The sequence below is a fragment of the Macaca thibetana genome, chromosome 2 (assembly GCF_024542745.1).
Source record: "Macaca thibetana thibetana isolate TM-01 chromosome 2, ASM2454274v1, whole genome shotgun sequence".
Taxonomy (NCBI): domain Eukaryota; kingdom Metazoa; phylum Chordata; class Mammalia; order Primates; family Cercopithecidae; genus Macaca; species Macaca thibetana.
Window position 1 is genome coordinate 39,473,162 of NC_065579.1, and position 23,232 is coordinate 39,496,393.

General features: G+C 39.6%; 1 protein-coding gene across 6 annotated transcripts in view; it reads left to right on the forward strand.

The window, feature by feature from the left end:
• Window positions 1–23,232, forward strand: part of NCK1 (NCK adaptor protein 1) — a 91,787-nt gene that overhangs the window by 41,296 nt on the left and 27,259 nt on the right. For 2 of the 6 annotated variants that reach the window (XM_050779647.1, XM_050779649.1), the window contains exon 2: window positions 11,921–12,011. The exons of the other annotated variants lie outside the window; for them this stretch is intronic. The gene's annotated coding sequence lies outside the window, so the exon portion shown is untranslated. The remainder of the gene's footprint in view (window positions 1–11,920; window positions 12,012–23,232) is intronic. 6 annotated transcript variants of the gene reach the window in all.

A 23,232-nucleotide genomic window follows, 5' to 3' on the forward strand; every position in this document is an offset into this window, starting at 1 on the left:
CCTTGATTTCTTTCTCAGCTAGTTTGGTTTATTGGTGGATAGAAACAGGTTTTGTATGTTGATTTTTTTTTTTTTTTTTTAACATTCCCTACTTCACAGGTGGATGCATATTGATTTATGTGTGTTGATTTTGTATCCTGCAACTTTACTGAATTTATTTAGCAGAACTAAGAGCTTTTTGGTGGAGTCTAGGTTTTTCTAGATACAAGATCATAGCAGCAGCAAAGAGGGACAGTTTGACTTCCTCTTTTCTAATTTGGATGCCTTTTCTTTTTTTTCCTCTTGCCTGATTGGTCTGGCTAGGACTTGCAGTACTGTGTTGAATAGGAGTGGTTAAAGTGGGCATCCAAGTCTTGTTCCAGTTCTTAGAGGAAAGGGTTTCAACTTTTCCCCATTCAGTATGATGTTAGCTGTGGGTTTGTCATATATGACCTTTGTTATGTTGAAGTATGTTTCTTTTATGCCTAGTTTGTTAAGAGTTTTTATCGTGAAGAGACACTGAATTTTATCATGTGCTTTTTCTGTGTCTGTTGAGCTGAACATATGGTTTTGTCCTGTATTCTGTTGATGTTATGAATCATATTTATTGATTTGTGTAACCATCCTTGCCTCTCTGGGATAAATCTCACTTCATTGTGGTGGTGTGTTTATTTTTTTTATTTTTTATTTTTATTTTTTAATGTTGTTGGATTCACTTTGCCAGTATTTTGAGAATTTTTATGTCTATGTTCATTAGGGATATTGGCCTGTAGTTTTCTGTATTTCTTTTTTTTATATTTTATATTTTTTATTGCATCCTTGTCTTGTTTTGGTGTTAAGGTAATGTTGGCCTTGTAGAATGAGTGGGGGGGAATTGGTGTTAGTTCTTCTATGAGTGTTTGGTAGAATTTGGCAGTGAAGCCATCCAGTCCCAGACTTCTCTTTGTTGGGAGACTTATTACTGATTAAATATCTTTACTTATTATTGATCTGTTGAAGTTTTGTATTTCTTCCTGATTCAATCTTGGTAGATTGTGTATGTCTATGTCTAGGAATGTATCAATTTCCTCTCAGTTTTCCAGTATGTTAGTGTATCGTTGTTTGTAATAGTTTTTAATGATCTTTTGTATTTCTGTGGAATCAGTTGTAATGTCTCCGTTTTCATTTCTGATTTTATTTGGGTCCTCTCTTTTTATGTTGGTTAGTCTAGCAAGTGGTTTATTGATTTACCTTTTCAAAAAATCAGCTTTTTGTTGCTCCTTTGTGCTTTTTAAAAAAGTCGTTTCATTTAGTTCTGCTCTGATCTTTATTATTTCTTTCCTTCTACTAATTTGGGGTTTGGTTTGTTCTAGTTCCTTAAGGTGCATTGCTACATTGTTTCTTTAAAATCTTACTGCTTTTTTGATGTAGGCATTTGTTGCTATAAATTTCCCTCTTAGTACTGTTTTTGCTGTATCTCATAGATTTTTGGTATGTCGTATTAGATTTTCATTTGTTTCAATAATTTTTTGATTTCTTCCTTAATGTCTTCCTTGACCTAGTGGTCATTCAGAAGCATGTTGTTTAACTTCTATATATTATATAGTTTACAAAGTTCCTCTTACTCTTTTTTTATTTTTTTTTCCTGAGACAGAGTTTTGTTTAGTCACCCAGGCTGGAGTGCAATGACACTATCTCAGCTCACTGCAACCTCCGCCTCCTGTGTTCAAGCAATTCTTGTGCCTCAGCCTCCTAAGTAGCTGGGACTACAGGTGCACGCCACCATGCCTGGCTGATTTTTGTATTTTAGTAAAAATGGGGTTTCACCATGCTGCCCAGGCTGATCTTGAGCTCCTGAGCTCAGGCAATCCACCCACCTCGGCCTCCTAGAGTGCTAGAATTACAGGCATGAGCTCCCCCACTCGGCCTATTATTCTTGATTTCTAGTTTTATTCCATTCTTATCTGAGGAGATAATGGATACAATTTCAAGTTTTAAAAATTTGTTGACATGTTTTGTGTCCTAACATGATCTGTCCTGGAGAAGTTCCATATGCTGATGAAAAGAATGTATATTCTGTAGATGTTAGATGAAATGTTCTGTAAATGTCTGTTAGGTCTGTTTGGTCTAATACGCAGTTTAAATCCAGTGTGGCTTTCTTAATTTTTTATCTACATGATCCATTTAATGCTCACAGTGGGGTCCTGATGTCCCTAACTATTATCATAGTGGAATCTATCTCTTCTTGCAGATCTAATAATACTTGCTTTATATATCTGGGTGCTCCAGTGTTGGGTGCCTTATATGTTTGGAATTGTTATATCCTCCTCCTGAATTTTTCCCTCTACTGTTATATAATGACCTTCTTTGTCTCTTTTTACAGTTTTTGACTTAGTTTGTTTTGTTCGATACTCGCGTATAGCTACTTCTAGTCACTTTTGGTTTCTGTTTGCATGGAATATCTTTTTCCATCCCTTAATTTCAGCCTATATGTCTTTACAGGTGAGATGAGTTTCTTGTAGGTAGTATATAGTTGGGTCATGCTTTAAAAACATTTTAAAAAATCTATTTAATCAGTATCTATCTATCTATATTATTTATTTGAGATGGAGTTTTGCTCTTGTTGCCAGACTGGAGTACAATGGTGCGGTCTTGGCTCATTGCAACCTCTGTCTCCTGGGTTCAAGCGATTCTCCTGCCTCAGCCTCCTGAGTAGCTGGGATTACAGGCACCCACCCCTACGCCTGGCTAATTTTTGTATTTTTAGTGGAGATGGGGTTTCACCATGTTGACCAGCCTGGTCTTGAACCCCTGACCTTAGGTGATCCACCTGCCTTGGCCTCCCAAAGTGCTGGGATTATAGGTGTGAGCCATACCGCGCCCAGCCAAATTAGTCTATATCTTTTAAGTGGAAAGTTTGATCAGTTTACATTCAGAGTTATTGATATGTGAAGGCTTATTTCTGTCATTTTATTAATTGATTTATGGCTGTTTTGTATATCATCTGTTCCCTCTTTGTCTCTCATTAATTATTATTTTGGTTTGGTGGTTTTCTGTAGTTGTAAGTCTCTTCCTTGTTTGTGTTTGCTCTATCAGTGGTTTTTATATTTTTTTGTGTTTTCATGATGGTAGATAGTGTTCTTTTGCTTCTTGATGTAGGACTTTCTTAAGCATTTCTTTTAGGGCCAGTCTAGTGGTGATATATTCCCTCAGCTTTTGCTTGTTTGTGAAATACTTTATTTCTTATTCATTTAGGAAGGATAACTTTGCTGGGTATAGTATCCTTGACTGACAGTTTCTTTTATTCAGCCCTTTAAAAAAAAACTATTTATTTTTTTAGATGGGGTCTTGCTCTGCCACCCAGACTGGAGTGCAGTGGTGCAATCTCAGCTCACTGCAGCCTCTGCCTCCAGGGTTCAAGTGATTCTCCTGCTTTGGCTTCCTGAATAGCTGGGATTACAGGCATGTATCACTGTGCCCAGCTACTTTTTGTATTTTTAGTAGAGATAGGGTTTCACCATGTTGGCCAGGCTGGTCTCGAACTCCTGGCCTCAAATGATCCACTTGCCTCAGTCTCCCAAAGTGCTGGGATTACAGGCTTGAGCCACCGTACCTGGCCTTCTTTCAGCACTTTGAATATATCATTTCATTCTCTACTGACCTATAAGGTTTCTGCTGAGAATTCCACTGTTAGTTTGATGGGCGTTCCTTTGTAAGCGACTAGGTGCTTTTCTTGCCATTTTTAGAATTCTATGTATTTGATTTTTTGACAGTTTGAATATAATGTGCTGTGGAGAAGACCTTTTTGATTTGTATTTACTTATAGATCCCTGAACTTGGTGTATCTGATGTGTAAATCTCTTGCTAGACTTGGAAATATTTTACCTATTATTTTATTAAACAGGTTTTCTAACATTTTTGTTTTTTATTCTCCTAAGACACTGAAAATTTGAATATTTGGTTACTTAATGGTGTTCCATATGTCACATAGGCTTTTCTCATTCTTTTTTTTTTAAATTATTACTTTTTGTCTCACTGGCTTATTTCCAAGGGCCTTCCTTAATGTTCTGAGAATCTTTCGTGTGCTTAATCTAGTCTGTTGTTGACACGTTCAAATGTATTTTGTATTTCATTCAGTGAAATCTTCAGTCCCAGAATTCCTGTTTGGTTTTTCCTTTTTTTTTTTTTTTTTTTTTTTGAGATGGAGTCTCGCTCTGTTTCCCAGGCTAGAGTGCTGTGGCGCGATCTCAGTTAACTGCAACCTTTACCTCCCAGGTTCAAGTGATTCTTCTGCCTCAGCCTCCCGAGTAGCTGGGACTACAGGTGCCTGCCACCACACCTGGCTAATTTTTTTTGTATTTTTTGTAGAGACAGGGTTTCACCATGTTAGCCAGGCTTGTCTCGAATTCCTGACCTCAAGTGATTGGCCTGCCTTGGCCTCCCAAAGTGCTCGGATTGATTACAGGCGTTAGCCACTGTGCCCAACCTGGTTTTCCTTTGTAGTATCTAGTTTCTTTAGTAAATTTCTCCTTCATATCCTGAATTGTTTTTCTGAAGTTTTTGTATTGTTTTTCAGAATTCTCTTGTATTTTTTTTTTTTTTTTTTTTTTTTTTTTTGAGACAGAGATGGGGTTCTGCTAGGTTGGTCTTGAACTCCTGGCCTCAAGTGATCTGCCTGCCTCAGCCTTCCAAAGTGCTGGGATTACAGATGAGGACCACAGTGCCTGGCCTCAGAATTCTCTTGTATCTTACTGGACTTCTTTAAATCAGTATTTTGTGTTATTTTTCTGGGATTTCATAAATTTCTTTTTTCCCCCCCGAGACAGGGTCTCACTCTGTTGCCTAGATTGGAGTGCAATGGTGTGATTATGGCTCAGTGCAGCCTTGACCTCCCTGGGCTCAGGTAATCCCCTCACCTCAGCCTCTGAGTAGCTGGGACTTTAGGTTCATGCCACCACACGTGGCTAATTTTTGTATTTTTTGAGAGATGGGGTCTCACTATGTTGCCCTGGCTGGTCTTGAATCCCTAGGCTCAAGCAGTCTGCCTGCCTCAGTCTCCCAAAGTGCTAGAATTACAAGTCTGAGCTACCGCACTGGGCCAGATTTTTTTTGATTGGGATGTATTGCCCGTGAATTATTGTGGTCATTTGGAGGTGTCATATTTCCTTGCTTTTTCACGTTTCCTGTGTCCTTACACTGGTATCTGTGCCTCTCATGTGACAATTGCTTCTTCTAGTTTTTTGAATTTTCTTTCATAGGGGAGGACATTTTCCTGAAGATGTATCTGTGGTGTTGGTTGAGTATGGCACTTTGGCTTTGATTCTAGGTATGTGTCGTAGTGTAGTCTCTGTGTGATTTCTTTCAATGTGAATGGTGTCAGTGGTGTCTGTGATTTCTTACGTGGCTTAGATTGTGGTTGTTAGTGGAGGCTGTGATAAAGTTTTTTTATGAAATAAATTTTAACTTTCAATAAAAGAGGTCTCACTCTGTTGCCCAGGCTGGTCTTGAATTCCTGAGCTCAGGTGATCCTCGCACCTCAGCCTCCAAAGTGCTAGGATTACAGGTGTGAGCCACCATGCCTGGCATGTGATAAAGTTTTGCTGAGGTCTGGGTTGCCAAGTAGGCCAGCCCTCAGACCCCAGTGGTGGCACCAGTGGGTTGAAATTGCCTGTCCTTGGGCTTCAGGGCAGTGTATGCTGGCACCAGTGTTAGCAGGTTCAGGTAAGCCAATTCTTGAGCCTCCAGGTATCTTGCTTGGGTACCAGGAATGGCACAGGTGAGCCAGACAGGTTGACAGGTTTTTAAGCCTCTGCATAGTGGGCAGGGTGTGGATGATGGCATTAGCTGTGGTAGGATAACCTTTAGGACCCAAGCTGTCTGTGCTGGTGTAGGCAGTAGCTGTGACAGGCCATTCCCCTAGGCTTGCAGGTGGCACTTGTGGTTAGTTGCCAGCTGTGGTGGTAGAGGCAGGTTGAATAGGTTCAATCTCAGACTCTGGGAGGAGTGCTTAGGTGCCAACAGTGGTGATCCTAGGCTAGGTGATCCCCAGGCCCACGGATTGCATGCTTGGGTACTGAGGGGGATGGAGCCAGGTTGTAGGAGCCTGTCCTTAGGCTCCCCACCGGTACCCACAGGTACTGGCTGTGGTAGGCAGGGGAGAGTGATCCTCGGACTGCCATCAGAATGCTCTGGTGGCAACAGCAGGGCTTGTGATGTGGCCTTTGACCGGGAAGGGGGGGTTGCTGTCAGTGGAAGCATTCATAGGCAGGTGGCTTGCGGGGTCACATACTTTGCTTGGGCCTTGCTCCTGCTGCTGCAGCAGCTATTGCAGGCAGTGGAATTTTTCCTCAGTGCATGAAAATGCATGGGTCCCCCTCTGCTACTGTGTAGGGAGACAGTTGCTGCCAGTGGCTGTGGTCTTGGACCCTATGGAGCAGCTATAGGTGGAGAATGTCAGTGGGGGCTCCAGGGATGTGGAGATGCAGGGTCTGTTGGGTTCCTGGGCATGACAAATTCTGGTGGGGGCTGGGCTCTCAAAATGGAGGTACACTGTACCTGCTTAGGTTTGTGGGACTTAGCGTGAGCTCTCTCTGGAATAATGTTGTGTGGTTTCTAAGCACCTCTTTATGTTAGACTCAGGGCCTGCAGCAGTTGAGGGGTTCTCCCATGGCTAGGATTGTAAGAGTCTGGTGGGACTGTGGACCGCTGGAGGTCTCTCATCCTTTCCCCACATTAGGTAGTCTCTCCAGGCTCTCTGCTGATCCTGGTTGAGCAGGCTGCCTTGCCTCCTCCTCCTTTCTTGCTTTCAGTGCTTCTTGTCACCACCCTGCTGAATTCCAGTGTTTTCTCTTAGATGATCTATTTGAAGTGTGATTATCTCCTCACTATTTTGTTCCCTTTCCATGGAAGAGGCAAGTACCATATGCATGTAGTCAGCCATCTTGAAGCTCCTCCCTTTCCTGTGTTTTTGATGAATTGATAATTGAATACTGTCCATGACTCAGACTGTAACACAGTGAGAACACAGAATCTTACCTATTGTCCTCATTGCTACAGGTATTATATCCTTATATATGTGGCATCAGCCTCAGTCCGCAGATCTTTGTGTGCCTAGTAAGCTAGGAACCGGTAATATCATGGTCAGCAAGAGAGAGAACATCCTTAACCAAATATTTAATCTCTTACTCTCCTTGGGAATATTTTTTTCAATCTTAGTAGTGATTTTTCAATCTCCAGTTGTTAAAGGTAGAATTGAAAGTGTTTACCATTCAAAAGTACTTCAGTGTTTTAGTAAAAACATACATTATAGTAAACAATGATAAATATGATTTTCAGGGAGAAAAAAAGCATGCAACTCTTTATAATAGCAAAATAGTCTGTTTACATTGGGTACATATGTCCACAACCGTATCACTTTGTCATATTAACATTCCTTCACCAATATTTGCAGGGACCCATATAGTCTTAATAATTAAAATATTTTTAATTAGTTTTTAAAAATATTAGAATGGATAATGTATGCCTGCTTTAAATACAAAGGAATGATAGGGAGTTTTAAAAGATAAAGCCTTGTTCAAAAATAAGGTAAATTTATCTGTAGAATCAGTGGACTAGATGTACAGCTTGCAAAGTGAGGGTGAGGCCACAGTGCCAGCATTTGGATATGGAAACAGGGTTGAGGTGGTTCTGAATTCATGTCCTTATAAGATCATCAGGACTGAAAGAGTCACACATGAAACTGGAGACCAAATCTGTGGATACTGAGTAAAACAAGAAACAGGGATAGGTTGTCCCACCTGTTAAAGGAAGCAAAGTGCAACTGATTACTGCCAGCGTGGTGACGTCTGACTCCAAAGGAGACTGACAATACATATTTTTATTGTGGTTGCCACATCCCTTACTCAAAATTGGTAGCGCTTAGGAAGAAAAGAACAGATAATAAAAGTAGACAGCTAATGGTTTCTGCATGTGAAGGTACAAAAATTATAAGAACATTACAAGAGAATTTCAGATTCAGTGGGATATGTACAGTATAGTGCTGTGGTTTGAATGTGTTCCCCAAAGTTAATGTGTTGGAAAGTTGATGCAGTGGTGTTGGGAGGTGGGGCACAAAGGGAGGTGTTTGGGTCTTGGGGACACTGCACTCATGAATGAATTAATGCTGTTATCTTAGGAATGGGATCCATGACTCCCCCCGCCCCAGATATTTGATGCCTTCCTCCTTGTTATCATGTAGCAGGAAGGCCTTCACCAGATGCTGGTGTCTTGATCTTGAACTTCCCACCCTTCAGAACTATGAGGAAATAAATTCTATCCTTTATAAATCACCCAATCTCAGATATTCTGTTATAGCAGCACAAAATGGACTAAGACAGTAAGAGAGAGGTAGAAGTTAGGTAGAATCACAGAGAAGGGAGTGACTGACTGCTCAGAGATATCTAGGCAAATGATGCAAAGAAAACATGTGAATTGGGTCTTAAAAATACGTAGAAGTTTGCTGAGAGGGGAAGGGCATGCTAGACTTAGGAATGAAACACTATATGAAAGGAGCTGAAACTCATAATTTTGTAAATGCTGAAAACCACATGCATGATATTCTGTTGAGGTGCCAGGGATACAAAATGAAACAAGGCTGTTTCCTCTAAGAGCTTGCTATATTATAAATAAGAGAGACAATTATTTAAACAGCCAGTGTCAATGGCAGGATGTCGAGTTCTGTAGTAATCTAAATGTCCCATGTGCACTTGAGAAGAATATGATTTCTGCTGTTAGATAGTGTTCTCTGTTACAGCTAATCGGTTTATAGTGTTAAGTCCTCTTTCCTCTTTTGTCTGATTCTTCTACCCATTATTGAGAATCAGGTATTGAAGTTTCCAGTGATTATTGTAGAACTGTCTTGTTTCTCCCTTAAATTCTGTTAGTTTTTGCTTTATATATTTTGATGGGCTGTCATTACATGTTAAATATTTATCATAGTATCTTCTTGCTATATTAAACTTTATTAATGTATAGTATCCTTCCTTGTCTCTTATACTTTCTTGTTTTATAGTCTATGTTGTCTGATGTTAATACAGCCCACCTCACTTCTCTTATGGTTCCTATGTGCATGGACTAGCCTTTCCCTCCTTACACGTTTTACCTATTTGTGTCTTTGGATCTAAAGTGAGTCTTTTACGGATAGCATGTATTTAGAATATTTTTTTCTATTCATCTTGCCAATCTGTGTCTTTTGATTGGAGAGTTTATTTATATTAGAGTAATTACTGGTAAGGAGAGACTGCTGTTATTTTGCTATTTGTTTTCTTTATGCCTTACAGCTTTCTTGTCACTCATTTGCTGCATTACAGTCTTTTGTGCTGTATTTAATAGAATAATTCCATTCTAATTTCCTTTTGTGTCTATTCATTAGCTATTTTTTGTAGTTACCATGGGGATTGCATTTAACATTCTGAAGATAAAACACTCCAGTTTAAATCTATACCAGCTTAACTTCAATAACATACGGTAACTTCCTGTACAGCTCAATTCCTACCCCCTTTTGGTTATTTTATGCATTTGTCTCTTATGTAGATAATAAAATGTGGAGTAACAAACTAAAGTTACAATTATACTAGCTTTTAGAGTAGTGTTTTTGTTGTGTAGTAAAGTTGTGTTTAAAAAATTACAAACCGAATAAACCTCAGAGTTACAAACCAAAGTTACAGTAATACTAGCTTTTATACTTGCCCATGCATTTACTTTTACTTTATATAGCTTCAAATTACTATCATCCTTTTATTTCAACCTGTTTGACTTCTCTTAGCATTTCATTATTCCAGTTTTAAATTTAATATTGTTAATTGGCAAATCATAATTTTATACTTTTCTGGAGTATAATGGGATGTTCTGACGCATGTATACAATGTGAAATAACATATCCATCACCTTGTTTACATATCATTTTCATAACAAGACATTTAAAATGTACTCTTAGTTATTTTGAAATATATGATACATTAATACGGCCTCAAAACTTAGTCCTCCTCTCTGAAACTTGATATCCTTTGATCAACAGCTTCCCATCCTGGCTTCTCCGTGGTCTCTGGTAACCATCATTCTACTCTCTACTTCTATGAGTTCAGCTTTTTTAGATTCCACATATACGTGAGACCATGTCTTTCTGTGCTGGCTTATTAAATTTAGCATAAAGTTCTCCAGGTTCATTTCTGTTGTTGCAAATGAAAGAATTTCCTTCTTTTTTAAGGCTGAATTTCACTGTGTACATACACCACATTTTTTGTTCATTAATCCATTGATGGACACTTAAGTTGATTACATATCCTGGCTATTGTGAATAATGCTGCAATGAACATGGGGATATAGATAGCCCTTTGCCATACTGATTTTAGTTCCTTTGGATATATACCCAGAAGTGGAATTGCTGGATCATATTGTAACTCTGATTTAGTTTTTTGAGGACCCTCCATACTCTTTCATAATGGCTATACTAATTCACATCCCCACCAGCAATGTGCAAGTGTTCGCTTTTCTCTGCATCCTCATCAACCCTTTTATTGTTCTTTTTGATAAAAGCCATTCTAATGGATCTTAGTGTTTTGAATTGCATTTCCCTAATGATTAGTGATGCTGAGCATTTTCTTATGTATCTGTTGCCGTTTGCACATCTTTTTTTGAGAAATGTTTGTTCAAGTCTTTTGCCTATTCTGAAACCAGGTTGTTTTCTTGCACTGAGTTGTCTGGGGTTCCTTGTATATTTTGGATATAACCCCTTATCAGTTGTATGGTTTGCAAATATTTTCTCCCATTCTGTGTGCTGTCTCTTCGCTTTTTTTTTTTTAGATGGAGTCTCACTCTGTTGTCCAGGCTGGAGTGCAGTGGCGCAATCTTGGCTCACTGCAAACTCCACCTCCCAGGTTCATGCCATTCTTCTGCCAGTACAGGATTCTTAGCTGACAGGTTATTTTTTTTTCTTCTTCTTCTCCCCTTTAGTAGATAATTAGACCATTAGACTATATTAGCCCACTGTGTTTTGGCCTTCAGAGTTGCTGATGAGAAATCTGCTTATAATATCATTGAGGATCCCTCATATGTGACAGATTACTCTTACTCCTTTCAAGAGTCTGTTTGTTTTTGGATAGATTATAATGTGTCTTGCTATGTGTCTCCTTGCAGTCATGCTACTTGGAGTCTGTTGTGCTTATTGAATATGTATATTCATGTCCTTCATGAAATTTGGGAAGTTTTTAGCTGTTATTTTTTCTTTCTTTCTTTCTTTTTTTTTTGAGACCAAATCTCACTCTGTCACCCAGGCTGGAGTGCAGTGGTGTGATCTCAGCTCACTGCAACCTCCGCCTCCCAGGTTCAAGCAATTCTCTTGCCTCAGCCTCCCAAGTAGCTGGGACTACAGGCACGTGCCACCACGCCTGGCTAATTTTTGTTTTTAGTAGAGATAGCATTTCACCATGTTTGGCCAGGCTGGTAGCCATTAGTTTTTCAAATAATCTCTTTGCCCCTCTTCTTTTGGCACTCCCATAATGTATATGTTGGTTCTCTTGACAGTGTGTGTTTGCCTCTGTTCACTTTTCTTCAGTCTTTTTTTTTTTTTTAATGTTGCCCTATCATCACACTTGCTGATTCTTTCTTCTGCCTGCTCAAATCTTTATTTGAATCCCTGCAGTGAATTTCCCATTTTAGTTATTGCCCTCAGGAGCTCCGCAGTTTCTTTTTAGTTTCCTTTGAGATTTTTTCCCTCCTCTCTCTTTTTTTTTTTTTTTTTTTTAAAAGACAGGGTCTCAGTTTGTCACCCAGGTTGGAGTTTGGTTGTGTGATCATAGTTCATGGGCTCACTGCAGCCTCAAACTCCTGGGCTCAAGCAGTCCCCCTACTTAAGCTTCCTGAGTAGCTGGAAATACTTCTGCTGCTATGCTTGGCTAATTTTTATTTTTATTTTTATTTTTTGTAGAAGCAGGGTCTTGCTGTTTACCACACTGGTCTTGAACTCCTGGGCTCAAGTGATCCTTCTGCCTCAACCTCCCAAAATACAAGGATTACAGGTGTGAGCCACTGCACCCAGCCTCCTTCGAGGTTTTCTATCTCTTTACTCATCTTCCTACTTTCTTTGTACATTATTTGCTTGCCTTTCTCTGTGTCTTCTTTTAGTTCTTTGCATACCTTTAAGGTAGCTTTTTTAAAGTCATTGTCTGTTAGGCCCATCTTCTGATCTTTCTCTGGGAAGTTTTCTGTTGGTTTATTTTTTTCCTTCATATAGGCCATACTTTCCCATTTCTTTGTGTCCCTTTTTGTTGTTGAAAACTGGACATTTGAATCTGCTAATGTGGTAACTCTGGAAATCAGATTGTCTCCTTTCCTCAGGATTTGCTGGGGTTTTTTTTTTGGTGCGCTTGCTTTTGTTTTTTGGGAGTCTCATTTTGTCACCCAGGCTGGAGTGCAGTGGCATGATCATGGCTCACTGTAGCCTTGACCTCCTGGGCTCAAAGGATCCTCCTGCCTCAGCTTCCTGAGTAGCTGGGACTGTAAGTATGTGCCAGTATGCCTGCCTAATTTTTTATTTTTTGTAGAAACAGGGTCTCACTATGTTGCCCAAGCTTGTCTAGAACTCCTAGGCTCAAGCAGTCCTCCCCCTGTGGCCCCTCAAAGTCTTGCAATTACAAGTTTGAGCAACTGCACCCAGCCCTTTTTGTTTTTTGATTGTCGTAGGCTATCTCAGATCTTCAAGCCTTTGGTTTTTCCTGGACATGCACAGTGATTTTCTAAATTCCCGTTTATATGGCTGCTTCTGAATGTCCTAGTCCTTTAATGTCTGGCTTCCAAAAAGGGAGAAAGAGAAAAATGAAGAAAGAAAAATAAAAGGCACTGGTCTTTTAAATCCCCTTCAGCCTGGCTGCGGGGAGCAGTGGCCTCTAGCTATTGGGAGGGAGGTGAATCAGTAGTTGCCTGCTTCTGTGTATGTATCTCAGTAATCAGAAAGCACATTTAGCTGTCAGAGCATAGATACCTGATAGTTGGAGGACAGGCCTTATTGCCCTAAAGCTGTGGAACACATGCATGTCTGCCTGGGGATTGGGGAATGGGTAGTCACTGCTGAACTAAGAGGTGAAATTGACTAAAAGTAACAGCAGTTTATTTCTAACCCTTTCCCTGGAAATTGCAAGCCTTAGAATGTGCTCCAAAGTTCCAAAATATTTACATAAGACAGATTATACTAGTACAATTGTTGTCTAGGTAGAGAGGAGATTCTTGTTGCTTCCTACTCTGCTTTCTCCCCAGAATCCTCTAATACATTTTAAAAAAGTTTCATTAGAGTTAGAAGAGTTCTTTTTCTCCTTAATTTTGAGGAACTCAAGAATAGTAAATTCATTATCACTCAAAATCCGTTTGAGACCTTTTATTTAGCTTTCATCTTCAGTTAGCAAACATTTATAGGAGGAATTTGTGTTTCAGATCTTTCTTGCCCCCTAATGTGACAACTAAATGCTTCCAGCTAGAATATACTGGGACTTGAAACTGGGAGATCACTTGCTATGGTTTGAATGTTCTCTCCAAATCTCATGTTGAAATTTGATCCCCATGTTGGAAGTGGTGCCTGTTGGGAGGTGTTTGGGTCGTGGGAGTGGATCCCTCATGAATACATTACTGCCATCCCTCTTAAGTAAGTGAGTTCTCACTATGTTAGTTCCTGTGGGAGCCAGTTGTTAAAAAGAGCCTGATACCTCCCCGTTCTCTCTCTTGCTTCATCTCTCATCATGTGATCTGTGTACATGCTGGCTTGTCTTTGCCATCTCTCATGAGTGGAAGCCTTCTGAGGTCCTCACCAGATGTAGATGCCCAATCTTGAACTTTCTAGCCATGATAATTGTGAGCCAAATAAGCCTTTTTTCTTTATAGATTAGCCTCAGGCATTCCTTTGTAGCAACACAAACGGACTAATACACACCTTAAGGAGGCTTCACCAAGTAGGTCGCATTACTACTAAGGTGTAGTAGTAGTGAGAATGGAGATACATGGATTCATTTGAGTCCTGTTAAGAAGATAAAAGGGACATGATTGGGTCTGTGGGGGGTTGACGTAGTAGCATTAACTAATCCAGACTACTGGATTTATGGTGGTACTTTTTCTTGAATTATAGATCACAGAAGCAGAAAGTATTGCAGGGAAAAGTGTATGAAGGTGTGTCTATGCAATAATATTGTAGAAGTTGCAAAGTTCTTGTATACCCAGGATTTTTAAGTAAGAATGTACGGAGTGTACTGGTTCCCTGTAACTCCAGTAGGTCTTATGGCATGCATAGGCCAAAATGACAATGGGAGACATGATAAACTTTAATAGGGCTGTATTAGTCTACTCTTATGTTGCTATAAAGAACTACATGAGACTGGGTAATTTATAAAGAAAAGAGGTTTAAAAGGCTCACAGTTTTCTCAGGCTGTATAGGAAGCATGGCCAGAGCAGAAGGAAGAGAGTGAAGGTGAAGGTGCCAAACACTTACTTTTTTTTGTTGTTTGAGATGGAATCTCACTCTGTCATCCAGGCTGGAGTGCAGTGGAGCCATCTTGGCTCACTGCAATCTCCGCCTCCCAGGTTCAAGCAATTCTCCTGCCTCAGCCTCCCAAGTAGCTGGGATTACAGGTGTGCACCACCATGCCTAGCTAACTTTTATATTATTAGTAGAGACAGGGTTTCACCACATTGGCCATACTGGTCTTGAACTCCTGACCCGAGGTGATCTGCCCGCCTCAGCCTCCCAAAGTGCTGGGATTACAGGCGTAAGCCACTGTGCCCGGCCTAGCCAAATACTTTTAAACAACCAGGTCTCATGATAACTCATCGTGGAACAACAACTATCACGGAACAACAAGGGGAGAAATCTGCTCCCATGATCCAGTCATCTCACAGTCATCTCCAGTCACCTGGGGATTACAATTCGACATAAGATTTGGATGGAGACACAAATCCAAACCGTATCTAGGGCTAAGTGGTAGAGTCCTAAAACCATTTTATGATAAAAATGACATAAATTCATTTAAGGCATGAGGGGGAATTGGAATTAAGTGCAGCAATTAATATGAAAAATACTCAAATGTTATGATTAGTCATAAGTTAAATATGTCTGATATTTCGGGTTAACACAGGTTTTATGTATGTGAACTCACTCAAGAGGGATGGCAGTAATGTATTCATGAGGGATCCACTTCCACGACCCAGACACCTTCCATTGGGCCCCACTTCCAAGATGGAGATCAAATTTCAACATGAGATTTGGAGAGAACATTGAAGTAAGCATATTCAGGTTTTATGAATATGCTTACTAGAAGAGATGACACAATCTAAACCTTAATAATAATGTAAAGCATGGGGAAATTATAGTCTTAGGGTCCTCTGTGTTAGTTTGTGTATATTCTTTTGGAAATATGTATAACTTGGAGTGACACTGAAATATGATAATTAGAAGAGTAAGGATCAGAATAATGAGGGTTTAATGTAATGAAAAACTTAGAAAACAAAACTAAGTTTGTTTAGTTCAAAAAATTGAAATTGTAATTTTAACAGTAAAAGAGACTTTTTTTATATTATCCAGTTCAATTCCCTTATGTTGTAGATAAGGAAATGGAGTTTCTGGGAGGTTGGTATGACAGGCCCTGAGTGATAACTAATGGCAGAGCAGTGGCTACAACCCGAGTGTGTGGCTAGGAGGGAAAATGAATTTATTATAAGCATATTTTGCTTATAGGGGCAGCCAAACAGGGCTGAAAACTAGGGTAAGATAAACAAGTTGCCTAAGGTGAAAAATTGTACATTTGTAATTTCATATGTAATTTCAAATGTAAATTCATATGTAATAGGTAAACATAGTATAAAATGTCAAATAATACTGAGACATTTAGGGATAGTCTGAAGGAGCTAGATGGGGTGTTACAGAAGAAGAATTTTCCCTTATGAATTAGTCCCTGTGTGTGCAGTAATCAACAGTTTGCAGGCACCTGTGGAGCATTGCTTCAGTTTATGTGAGAACAATGTGACATGTTCTATGTCAAGCTTGTCCAACCTATGGGCAGCATGCGGCCCATGACAGCTTTGAATGTGGCCCAACACAAATTTGTAAACTTTCTTAAAATATTATGAGCCCTTCCCCCCGCCCCCGAATCAGCTATCATTAGTGTATTTTATGTGTGGCCCAAGATGATAATTCTTCCAGTGTGATCCAAGGAAACCAAAAGATTGGACACCCCTGTCTATGTTAAGCCTCATAGATCCTTCTCAGGCTTGGCCTGGTTCCTATTCTCATTTTTTCCTTGAATCATATCTCAGAGACTATATTTTACTTTGCATCTTTAAAGTTGTTTTAACCTTCACAATCCTTTGGGGAGTTTTCTCCAGCTTTTGGAAAATTGGAGAATCTAGACAGTCTTCCTAGTGCCCTCTACCTTACAGCCCATGTAACCAAATATGGAAGCAATTTAGAGATAATAGTAAAAGGGAAATAAAGGATAGCTTATCTCTTCCACTTTTCCCGTCATGCCTCTGGTTTCTAGTTTGTGACTCCTGTTTTATTTTTGAGGGTCGAGTTACTTAGGTCAGTTCTCCTTAGGTAAACCGTCATGTTTCTTTATTTATAACAGTTCTTTCCCACAGCACTTACGAGTTAGAGGTGGTTTAGGTTGAATAAAATCTCTGCTTCCATGCCTCAGGAAGGTAATTCCCAGAACCTTCACAATGGATGACAAATACATCAGTAAGCTCTCCCCCAATATTAGTGCTTCCCTTTTTGGCATCACCCTTTGTGAGGAGAATAAAACCAGAATCCACAGTCTGTATCTTACAACCAGTGGGTATAAATTTCTTATGCTGCTTCTCTGGATCTGTCCTGTTTTATACCTGACACCTGGCCTGTCCCCAGGATCATTATTCTTTTTGTTGTTTACACCTTTAGAGTTCAAGGCAGGCCATTTGTTTTTACATTACATTTAAAAATAAATTGTTTATATGGAGGATTCTGGGAGCTAAGAGTTTATAAAGTGAAAAGATGGGTGGTTTTATTGATCCAGCCAGAGTTGGCTAAATGTATGAACAGGTAGCTGCACATTGGACCTAATTTACAAATGTGCAGTTGGCATAGTTTATGATGCTGATGGAATCAGGATAAGTTTAAAGTCAGTCAGCAGTATAGATAAAATAATATTAACAAGGAATACAGAACTTTTCCCACAAGCCTGAAAGCTTTTCCAGGATAGACACTATACTTGATTTAGCTTTGTAAGCTATATAGCTCATACTGTACCTGGCACATATTAGTAGGACCTCAAAAATAACTGGTAAATATGGTAAAATCAGTAGTTTGGTTGTTTATAAGCTCCATATAGCATTCATTCTTAGCTTTCATTAAGCCCAATCCAAAATGTAGACATACATGTTGTAAAACTGGGAATATCTGTTATTGCTAGTGTTAGGGTTTCCTTAATTCTCCCTCTGACGTTTTTATCCTTTTGTTCATTTTTCTCCATCTGGAATCTTTCATACAGAGTTTTTTTTTTGTTTTTTTTTTTTTTCTCTTTTAAATTTGATACTCTTCAGTCCAGATGCCTATTGTTCTGTATATTTTCCTTATTTGTTTTGTTTTAGCAGGCAGGTAATTTTTGGTTTACATAATGAAAACTTCACATAGAATCTGGATTGAGAATTTACTAGTCTCGGGGCTCAAAAAATGGAATTTAATCCTCTCAGCTTCATTGTCAGGTTTTACATGGTGACATCTACTCTGAAGTTTTCATGCTGTCAAGTTAAGGCCATTGGGAAAAGAGAGTATCTTTCCAGTAGCTCCTACAGACATTCCAGGAGTCTTTCTGAGTGAATAACTTGGGTTTTAAGTTCATTCTTGAATTAGTCACAAGAATAAGGGAATTTAACATTCTGATTGATCATGCGGTGAGTTGCATATTCTGCTCCTGAGTTGATGGAACTCTACCTGAATAATTTAGAAATAGAATTGGGGGATGGGGTTGTGGAGAATAGTTAATCAGAAGAAAGTTGAGATATTGTTACAAAAAGAAGAGAGAATGGATGCTGGTATAGCTTAAAAGTAACTTAATTTTCATTGACTTAATTTTGATTTTTAAGGAGTCATTGAGATTTTCTACATTATTTTTTAAAATTATCAAAGTAGTATATGAACATAAAGTCCCAAATAGTGCCACAGACATAGCTAGCGTTTCTTTGTTCTCCCCCTTGTTTATCCTCTGCCTTGACTCAATGGGTAATCGCTTTCAATTTTTTAAAGCTGTTTCTTCTGATACTCTTTATAGATATGAGAGTTGACAATGTGCTAGCAGCCCTCACTCTCAGCACCTCCTCAACCTCGGCGTCCACTCTGGCGGCGCTTGAGGAGCCCTTTGGCCCGCCCTTCTGCCCTCCACGGCACTGTGGAAGCCCTTCTCTGGGCTGGCGGAGGCAGGGTTGCCTCCCTCTGCTTGCCAGGAGGTGTGGAGGAAGAGGCGCGGGCGGGAACCCGGGCTGCGCGCGTGGCGCTCACAGGCCAGGGCGAATTCTGGCGGGCGCGGGCTCAGCGGGCCCCGCACTCGGAGCAGCGGGCTCCGCCGGCCCAGGGCAGTAAGGGGCTTAGCACCCGGGCCAGCAGCTGCAGAGGTTGCGCCGCATTCCCCAGCAGTGCCGCCTGCTGGTGCTGCACTCAAATTCTTGCTGGGCCTTAGCTGCCTCCCCAGGGGGCAGGGCCCGGGACTTGCATCCCGCCCTGGCTGAGCTCCGCCCCTGCTGTGGGCTCCCGCTAGGCCAGAGCCTCCCCGACGGGCGCCGCCCCCAGCTCCGTGGAGCTCAGTCCTATCGACAGCCCAAGGGCTGAGGAGTGCAGGCACGGCTTGAGACTGGCTGGCAGCTCCGCCTGCAGCCCCGGTGCAGGATCCACTAGGTGAAGCCAGCTGGGCTCCTGAGCCGGTTGGGGACTTGGAGAACTTTTGTATCTAGCGGGAGGATTGTATGTGCACCAGTCAGCAGTCTGTATCTAGCTAATCTGGTGGGGACTTGGAGAACTTTTAGGTCTAGCTAGAGGATCATAAATACACCAATCAGCACTCTGTGTCTAGCTCAAGGATTGTAAACGCACCAATCAGCACTCTGTGTCTAGCTCAGGGTTTGTAAATACACCAATCAGTACTCTGTGTCTGACTCAAGGTTTGTAAATACACCAATTGGTACTCCGTGTCTAGCTAACTCTGGGTCTAGCTAACCTAGTGGGGACCTGGGGAACTTCTCTGTCTAGCACTGTGTCTAGCTCAAGGATTGTAAATGCACCAATCAGCACTCTGTCAAAACGGACCACTCAGCATTCTGTCAAAACGGACCAATCAACTCTCTGTAAAATGGACCGATAAGCAGGATGTGGGGGGCGGGGGGGTTTGTCAGATAAGGAAATAAAAGCAGGCTGCCTGAGCCAGCAGGGGCAACCAGGTTCTCTTCCACACTGTGGAAGCCTTGTTCTTTCCCTCTTTGCAGTAAATCTTGCTGCTGCTCACTGTTTGGGTCCATGCTGCTTTTATGAGCTGTAACACTCACCAGGACGGTCTGCAGCTTCACTGCTGTCAGGAAGACCATGAACCCACCAGAAGGAAGAAGCTCCAGACGCATCTGAACGTTGAAGGAACAAACTCTGGACATACCACCTTTAAAACCTGTAACACTTGGGAGGCCGAGGTGGGCGGATCACGAGATTAGGAGATCCAGACCATCCTGGATAACACGGTGAAACCCCATCTCTGCTAAAAATACAAAAAATTAGCCAGGCGTGGTGGCAGGTGCCTGTGGTCCCAGCTACTCAGGAGGCTGAGGCAGGAGAATGGCGTGAATCCAGGAGGCGGAGCTTGCAGTGAGCCAAGATCATGCTACAGCACTCCAGCCCCGGTGAGAGCCAGACTCCGTCTCAAAAAAAATATAAAGTAAAATAAAAAAAATACTCACCGTGAGGGTCCGTGGCTTCATTCTTGAAGTCAGTGAGACCAAGAACCCACCAATTCCGGACACAGATACGTGTCTAAATAATATATATATATATATTATCTTTTAGTTCATTTCTATTAAGATAAATGAAGATACAGTCAGCCCTCCATATATCTGGGTTCTGCATCCACAGATTCAACCAACCACAAGTAAAAAACATTCTGAAAAAAAAAAGAAACGCTAATTAAAATATACAAACAAAAAACCCAATACAGTGAAACAACTATTCACATTTTATTATATTAAGTATTATAAGTAATCTAGAGATGACAACGTATACATGAGGTTGTGCATAGGTTATGTACAAATACTAGGCCATTTTCATATAAGAGACTTAAGCATCTCTGGATTTTGGTATTGAAGAGGAGGAAACTGTAACTGATTTCCCTTAGATTAAGCTTACCCAACCTGTGGCCTGTGGGCTGCATGCAGCCCGGGATGGCTTTGAATGCAGCCCAACACAAAGTCATAAACGTTCTTAAAACATGATGAGATTTTTTGGTGATTATTTTAAGCTCGTCAGCTATCGTTAGTTTAGTGTATGTTATGTGTGACCCAAGACAGTTATTCCAGTGTGGCCCAGGAAAGCCAAAATATTGGACAGTCCTGCCTTAGATACTGAAGGCCAGCTGTATTAATTCATGTAACCTTTCTTGGCCTCATTTTCTTGATAAAATGATATATATTCAGTGTTTTCATTAATCACCATGTAACCATGTGAGTATTGTTTATTACTGGCTTACCTCATATGATTAAATTTCTTTTCTTGTTTAACTTAGTTTTTCTTGAAATTTATAAAATTCTCATTAAATAAATGATGGTTGATCCATACAATGGACTACTCAGTGCTAAAAAGGAATGACGTACTGATTTACACAACACCACAAATGAAGCAAATACATTATGTTAACTGGAAAAGCCAGACTCAGCAGCTACATGTAACATTCTGGAAAAGGCAAAACTACATAGGGACAGAAAATAGATCAATAGTTGTCACAAACTAATGGTTGGGGATGGGTTTGAATACAAAGCAAGAAGCAATTCTTTTTTTTTTTCTTGAGAGGGAGTGATAGAACTGTTCTTATTTAGATTATGGCGGCGATTACATAACTCTTAAGTGTTTGTCAAATTTTATTCACTCCAAACAGTATAAATGTCACTGTATGTAAAATAAACAGCAAAAAAAAAAATATGGCCCTATTTTTATCCATCTGTTATGTATCATTTCTCAATATATATTGACAGAGTTTTGCAGATCTTACAAATACTGACAATGTAATTGAATTTCATGTAGCCTCTGGAATCTCCAGTGAAAAAGGAAATTAACATTCTAGTATTATGAAAATAGTTTTGGCTCCATAGACTCCTTAAGAGATCCATTTTAGTAACCGTTTCTTAGAGAACTGCTAATGTAAATACATGAATAATGCTAGACAAAACGTTCTTTCCCAAGCTACTTTTATAAATTCTGTAGGTGTAGCTATATATTAATGATACCAAGTTTGTCAAATCATTTAGTCAGTCATATTGTGTATGATGTGTAAACTCTGAGGAAGGATACTGTTTGCTGTGTATATAGGTCATGATAAATAGGACCTTTTTTGGCAAGTCAGTAGTTACACTCTAAGGAAAATGTAAGGAACCAGCTAGCAATAAAATAAAATTCTAAAGGGAAATCTCTTGTTCAGTTTTGGATTCTGTTGTACTTTAACACATAACTTGACAATTTCCTGCTTCTGATAAGAATCAGCTAAGTAACAATACCCAAGTGACTAAGTCCGGAAGTTTGGTTGGGGTACAGATCTCGCAGTAAACAATGAAGGGGGAAAAAGTCCCCATTAACTAACTTGGATATGCTGTAGGTAATGCAAAAAGACAAGGCAATTCATAAGATGATTTTATTCTCTTCAACTTTTTAAACCTTAGTATCTCATCAAGTAATTTATATTGGTAAATACTCTTACTAATGAAACAACTGATGAAACAGATCCCTCCACTGGGAAAACAAAAAATTACAGGCTAGTCAGAAATAAAGGCTACTTAAAAATTAGGTTTTTTTTTTCTAAAACAGTGTACGTCAAATAAAATTCCATCTAATTCTGTCGACTTTTGGAAATATCACTTTGAAATCATCCCCAGTATGAGAAGGCACAAAACAATGACAAAGGCAAAAGTACTGTGCATAGCACAATTTATTCACTTATTCACTCAACAAATGTTTACTGAGGTTAGTAGAGACTAGGAGACAGAGCCAAGGAATGAGAATAAAGAAAGATAGGCAAAAAGTTTGCTCTTTAAAAAAAACCTCAACTATAATTCTGTTTCTTCAACAAACTTATAAATGTCTTAGATATATGACATTACTCTCTATATGATTATTTTGTTAGACATTATAAAATATTACTTTTATTACCCCTCTGAACTATAATAAACTGATCCAAGATCAGTATCATCCTATAATCTGAAGATTATTACATTTTATCTAAAGAAAGAAGCCATTATGTGACTACAAAAGTAAGAGCAATAAATAATCTTGCCAAATTATGGGCAAATTAGATATAAACCACCAATTATGAAAACATGTAACATAATGAATTTAATGTCATAATTAACATGTAAGTACATTAATTCTTACTGTACTATATGGGAATTACACATAAATGGCCTTATAGTTTATTGTAATGATATTTTTAAATTTCTAAAAAATTGTGGTAAAAACAAATGTTATGAACTGAATTTTGTCCCTTCAAAAATTCACACACTGAAGTCCTAACCCCTAGTAGTTCATAATGTGACTATATTTGGATATAGTGTCTTCAAAGAGGTAACTGAGGTAAAATGAGGTCGTTAGGATGGACTTTAATCCATTATGACTCCTTTTCCTGGTTCACCTGGCTGAAAATATTGGCATTAAGTATATTCACATTGTTGTACAACCATCTATTTCTAGAATAATCTTCATCTTGCAGAACTTAAACTCTGTACCCATTAAACAATAAGTCCCCTGTATATAGATAGCCAAACTACCAATCATGTATGAGAGAACAAAATCATTTTCAGATACACATTCTAAAAAAATTTAATTCCAATATATTCTTAACTCAGGAAACAACTAGAGGACGTGCTCCAGCAAAACGAAGGGTAAAGCAAGAAAAAGTAAGACATAGGATCTAGGAAGCAGAGGAACTGTGGGCAGTAGTTCCAATAGTGGTTTCATTTTCTAAACTTTTGCTGTGGTGTTTGCATCTTTGC